Genomic DNA, 6,000 nt, shown 5'->3' with positions numbered 1-6,000 from the left:
GGATAACCACTGCTGAGGTGCTGGACATGCCTCACAAATCAATCATCCCAGGTGTGAACAGAATTTCCAGGTTGGTTTCGTACATATTTTATTTTCATGGGCTTCTTTGAAGTTGAAATCTCTTTTTATTTGTAACATCCTTGCCCCTGAGTCTTTTTTATTTTCTAAATATTCACTCATTCCCCATAATCCCTTTATTGTGTTCTATTTTCCAGCCATACCTCCCCCGATATGCATTTCAAAGGCCTATTGTGCTCAGGCCCATCTGGATGCAGAGTTGGAGTTTTGACTCCATTTCCCTCCCAGGGGAAGTGGTGAATAAGGAGTTCCTCTGGGTCCTGCTGAACCAGCCCCAGGGACAGAAACATGCTGGTGGAACTGGAAGCTACAGTGGGCTTGGAGCTGCTCTCAGGCCATGCTCACACCTGTGCTCAGTACCCCAATATTCATATCACAGTGTTTGCCTGAGCACATACAGCAAATTCACTGATTGCTGCAATGTCACACATAAACTCAACATAAAACATCTTTGTGTGCCTATTCCTTTGGGAAAAAACACATTTCTGCAGTCCCCATGACAGTGTAATAGTCTAGTATTTCTAGTGTAATTATATTCCCTTTAATAGTCACTATGCCAGGATGCCTTTTTTATGGAAGATATAGAGACAACAACATACACAATTTCTCAGGCCTTTTGTAAAGTACAAAAAAATGCAATTCAGTGAGGGCTTGGAGGCATTCTGGCTTCACTAATATTCATATGTTAGAACAAAAAAATGTGGATTTTTGGATTACAGCCAAGTGAAATATCACATCAGCCTGTTTCCCTTTGAAACGTCAGATTTCCTTTTGAATGATTAAATATTGTACCAAAATAACTTTACTGCTACTATTCAGGGGGAAAACATGATGAGAAAATGCAGAGAAAAATATATGTATCAATGGGTTGTGCAGCCGATTGCAATGGAGGCATCCCTGCTTTTCCATTCCTTTCCCTGCTACAAGGAACTCCTAAAATCTCGGTGGGAGGACAGGCAGAGTACCTGTTCATGAGGCCACAGGCAGGGAAAAGGTGTTCCAGAACCATGATTCTGATGGAGACTGGCTGAGACCCTCTCCTGCATCGTACTGGACCCCCACCCAAGCCTCCCCTCTGGTTTTGCTGTTTGAGCAGCCCTACACCTGCACTTGGATCAAGGCAGGCTGGGGTATCCTGAGCCTAAAATACCAGGTGGAACAGTGTGGCTTTTCCCAAAGGCTACCTAGAAAATCCCCATCTCCACTGCTTGCCTATAAAAACCTGCTCTGGAAGCAAGGGGGTTAAAAGCAGAACCGTTTGCAGCTCTATTTCGCTTTTGAAATGCTAGATTTCTGAGATACTCATTAAAAGATGAATTCAGACAGTGTCCTTGAGACAGTTAATGAGATATGCTAATTTAAAATAAATAGGTTTGGTATGAATTCTTGATAAGAAAACATCTGCTTGGATCTATTGCTCACTTTCAAGGGAGGTAACTGGGTCTGAAGACAGCAAGATACGATAAGGAATATGTAGCCATCTTGAAGGCAACAGTTTAAAAGGACTGATAGTTTCTCAGGTTAGCCCTGGAAGATATTTATTTCTTCTGTCTGATTTCTTTTATATATAGGGACTGAGAGGCAGGCTCAGGGCCAGGAAGGCACTGAATGAATTAAGGGGAGGCTACTTGGCCATCAAAGCCACCAGGGTGAAAAGCAGTTCTGAGGCACTCCATGTTCCCCAAACAGCTTTGTCATGTATGGCAAATAGAACAGATTTTGCCTGAAAGTCACCAAAGGAACTGACACTAAACATCCCCCTCAATAACTGCACAGCATGTCACCCTGGTTGCCAGCTGTGTGACAGTGTGGGTGGCAGCCAGTGTGCTCCTCTGGGTGAGGCAGCAGCGAGTGCATTTTACCTCCCCTGACCTTGGCAGTGAAGCTGAATGGCTTTACAATACACAGGTTTGTGTCCTGGGTGTGCTGAAGGTTTTATTATGGGGTTGGAGGTTTTTTGACTCAGTCACAGACATGTGCTGTCTCACTTTATATAGACATCCTTGCACCATCCCTGCCTCAGAAGCAGCAGCTTGGATAACACCTTGTAGCAGTCACAGAGCAGCAAAAGGTGGCAGGAAAATCCTACTGCTCACAGTATCTTCTTAGCTCTCCTCTAAAAAGTAAGAATTGCCATCCCCAAGACGGTCACATTTTGTCCAACAGCACAGAAGTGCTATGGAACAGGCAGTTCAACTCTCTGGCTAGCAGTTATAACAAAGCTTATGTACTTATGTGGGGTTTGAGCATCACAGTCATATAATGGCGTAGTGTACATGCTGCAAAATCTCATGCTAGAAGTTTCAGGGGTTCAATATTCACAGATTATTTATACTGACCTTTCAAAAATTTCTGATCCAGATGTTTTTATTTTTAATTTAAGTCTATGCACCATACCTGTTATGGTATTACTGAACTGTTAATATATTGCCATCAGGCAGTGTCAAAATCTACTGGGTTCAATCTCTTGTAATATTAAACGAGGACTTTAATTCCCTTCCACCACACCATTTTTTCCAGCTGCACCTGTGCAGCCTCTGGGCCCGAGGGAATGAGGAGATACTGTCTGGGAAGTACTATTTGCACTCACCAGCCTGACTTGGACCGAGGTTGTTCTCTGTGGTAACCTGAGATCAACATATGGCTGAAAGATCTTACTGCATTGTGACATCTCCTCACCTCTGTCTGCACCAGCTTTAGGGCTGTGGCAAAAAGTCAACGAGCTGCACTTGCAGGTCTGAGATCAAGCTTTAGATTTTTCTAAAATACTGATGCCTCCAAAGTGGATCTGAGAGGGTATTTGGAAAATATGACAGTTCCTGCCTATGTGCAAGTGCCTGAGTGCCAGCTTTCTTGGATGATCAGAACATGCTTACATGGATTCCTATTCCTTGATTTCATGTCTAATAATGGATTGCTAATTTCTGTTTCTGTCTGATAAAATCTAACTACTCAAGAAGGTAAACCAGATAATGTGACATAAAATATCTGGTTTTCTCCCTTCATTATTGTAACAATCACATTACATGAATATTTTTTTTGTTAAAACATTTTGTCGAGGTAATTTTTTTGGCAAACATATTACTATTATGTAATCATAATTTGCTACAATTATTGTCAGACACATCATCTTTCCTTATCATACTTTTTCTCTCCTGTTCCTGACTTGCTTTGTTCAGTGCTGTGTACATGTGCAGTCAGCATCATGCTGAGTCACTTAATAAGAGAATCAGAGTTACTTTCATAGCCCAGAATTTTATGCTTGGGCTGGGAGATTACAGCTTCCAGTAACCTGAGCTTCAAATCCACTCTACTAATATCTTTAACATGGAGTTTGATCCCTGAGTTTATTTGTGACAGTAAACAGAGAATTTTATAACAAATAGTATGTACTGATGGTGCTTGGCTAGTTGTAATTATGAAAGATGATTGCCTTCTCAGTTAGTGCTACTGCTGCAGAGGGTTACTGGACTTCATGAATAAATGATGTATACCTATACAGCAAGTTCTGTTACCCTGAATATTTTGTTCAAATGGTGTGAATGCCAGTACTCAATATATGAAATGCAAGGAGAAATGGTCCAAAATATTCTATACAGTTACTGTTTACCCAAACTATGATGCTGATTCCACTTTTACATATGTGTAGTGTAAAATGGGAATATCTGAATTTGTCACATTTGTTTAGAAGAAGGCTTGAAATCAGGCCCAGATCTCATCTTGACTGGTATTAACCAAGCTTTCATTAACTCATCTCCTTTTTATTTAAAAAACACAGTCATATCTTTAGTTGATATAAATTAGGACCACTTCCAAGGCTTCATTATATATGTAATTTATAGAGGTACAGAGACTCCATTCTCCAGTCATCTAAGTTTGAATTTTACTACCTAAAAGACAACAGAAGTCAATTTATATTATGATTGCTGAGTAACTCATGAGAGGAGGAAAATCTAGGCTGCATTATCCTTCACACTGGATAAATTGCTTTCTATGCCTTTAATAAGGTGGGCTAATGGCCATTCATTAACATGTTTATATATTTAGCAAATAATCTATTATACAATTTCAAGATTAATTTTGAGGAATATCCTTGTCATAATTCCCTTTGCCACAGCTTAATTCAAAGGTTCCACTTGCACTTCCTTCTGGATTGCAGGAGTACTAATGAGGCACACACAAAGTCCTTGCATTTCTGTTACTTGTACCTCGCTTAATCTCCTTTATGAGTATGCCACTCACTCCTGTCAAACATCTTAATGGAGTGTCTGTGCTGTGCTGGGAGCCAGCTGGAAGCTCTTGATGCGCCAGGGTGGGGATAAAGGTGAGCACTGCCTGGCTGGCAGCCCCCACTGGGCTTGCACTGCCCTGCTCTGGTGGCTTGGACTTTGATTGTGATGGTTGGTAAATATTCATAGCATTACTTGTGTTGCCTGGAAGGCACAGTGGAGATTAGAGCTTCATTGCTCATTCTGCTGCACACGAGAAGAGACAGAGCTTCCCTAGAAGGGTTTGGGCAGGGAGGGGAAATGTGGGGGGCAGAAGCAGTGCCTGGCACATGGGGGGTCAGGGCTGCACACAGCCTGTGGGCCAGGGAAGTACAGGAGCCTGCTGTCCTGTTGTGTTAATCCCCTCTCCTCCTCCATTCACCTGGCCCCTTTCTGGACAGCCAGGGTTTCACCAACCTGTCCTGGGTGCCGTGCACCCGAACGTGCTGAACCCAGGAGCCAAACCAGAGCTCCCCACACTATTTCTGGGTGGCAGCTCCATCATCACTAAGCCTTGCAGATACCTGCAGTACACAGACATTTGGCAAATCCTGCTAGTGCCTGTAATGTCATTATAAACTGACATATTTATGTACATTTTATGTCTTTTTGTGATGCATCTTGGGGATATAATTTTTCATTGTTGTCATAATCAGTCAGTCTGAGAACTGGTACCTTTCCACAGACAGAAATAATGTATTGACACTGCCTGACTGCAATATATTAAAATTTAAATCACCCTCTGGTCTGCTGTAGGAATCATATTAACTGGTCCTAAACACTCAAAAAAGGCAGAACAATAAAATTCAGAGAATGATAAATTAGTGATGTTCTTTCATATTTCATAAAGAAAAGATTTTATAATGGCCCAAAGTTTACTTACTAAATGTTTATAGATGCTAAGATTTTTTTTTTTTAAATCAGAATAACATTCTAAGTTTAGAAGACATTTCTATTTGGCATGCTCACAGCCTGTAAAGAACAACTTGCAGTAACTATGATTTGCCATTCAATTTGGGGGCATGAACAGCTTAATTGAGAAAGTGTGTTAGAAGCCAACAAGCCAGAGTCACAAGTAGTAACTTGAGTTCCCTATGGCATGCCCACCACGATCTAAGGATCAAACTGTGGCACCTTAGTTTCAGTAATTAAATGTACAGTGGCAGCAAAGACTATTTTTGTTCCCATATTGAGTTCCTGCAATAGAAAGCTGCATGAGCTTTCAGACTGAAATATATGTGAATTAATTTGTATAATGCTCCAAGAGACATCTTGTAGATTTTTGTTCCTTTTCTAGATATTTTTCTGTCTGAAAAGACATGCATTTTTCAGTACATGTTATTTTAGTCCAATTGCCTGGATCTTTTCCTTTCTGATAATTTAAATACCTGTGTATATAAAATGAAACCAGTTCCCCATTGTTAACATATCTGTTTAATTAGAGAAAATGGGGAATTTGTGATGGTTTTATTATAGTTTATCTTCATGTTATGAAGATAAACTCTAATAAAATAAGCATGCTATGTTTGGGATCAATCAGGGTTTTGGCTGTAGAGAATCAAATAAAATGCATTTTAATGCTCACGGGAAAGGGCAGTTGTTACTTCCCAACTCCACCTTTTACATGTGTCTGCCTTTCCCTCTTCCCACCATG

The sequence above is a fragment of the Catharus ustulatus genome, chromosome 14 (assembly GCF_009819885.2).
Source record: "Catharus ustulatus isolate bCatUst1 chromosome 14, bCatUst1.pri.v2, whole genome shotgun sequence".
In the NCBI taxonomy this organism is placed as follows: Eukaryota; Metazoa; Chordata; class Aves; order Passeriformes; family Turdidae; genus Catharus; species Catharus ustulatus.
The sequence above is the reverse complement of the archived record's forward strand: the minus strand, read 5'-3'. Positions refer to the sequence as shown.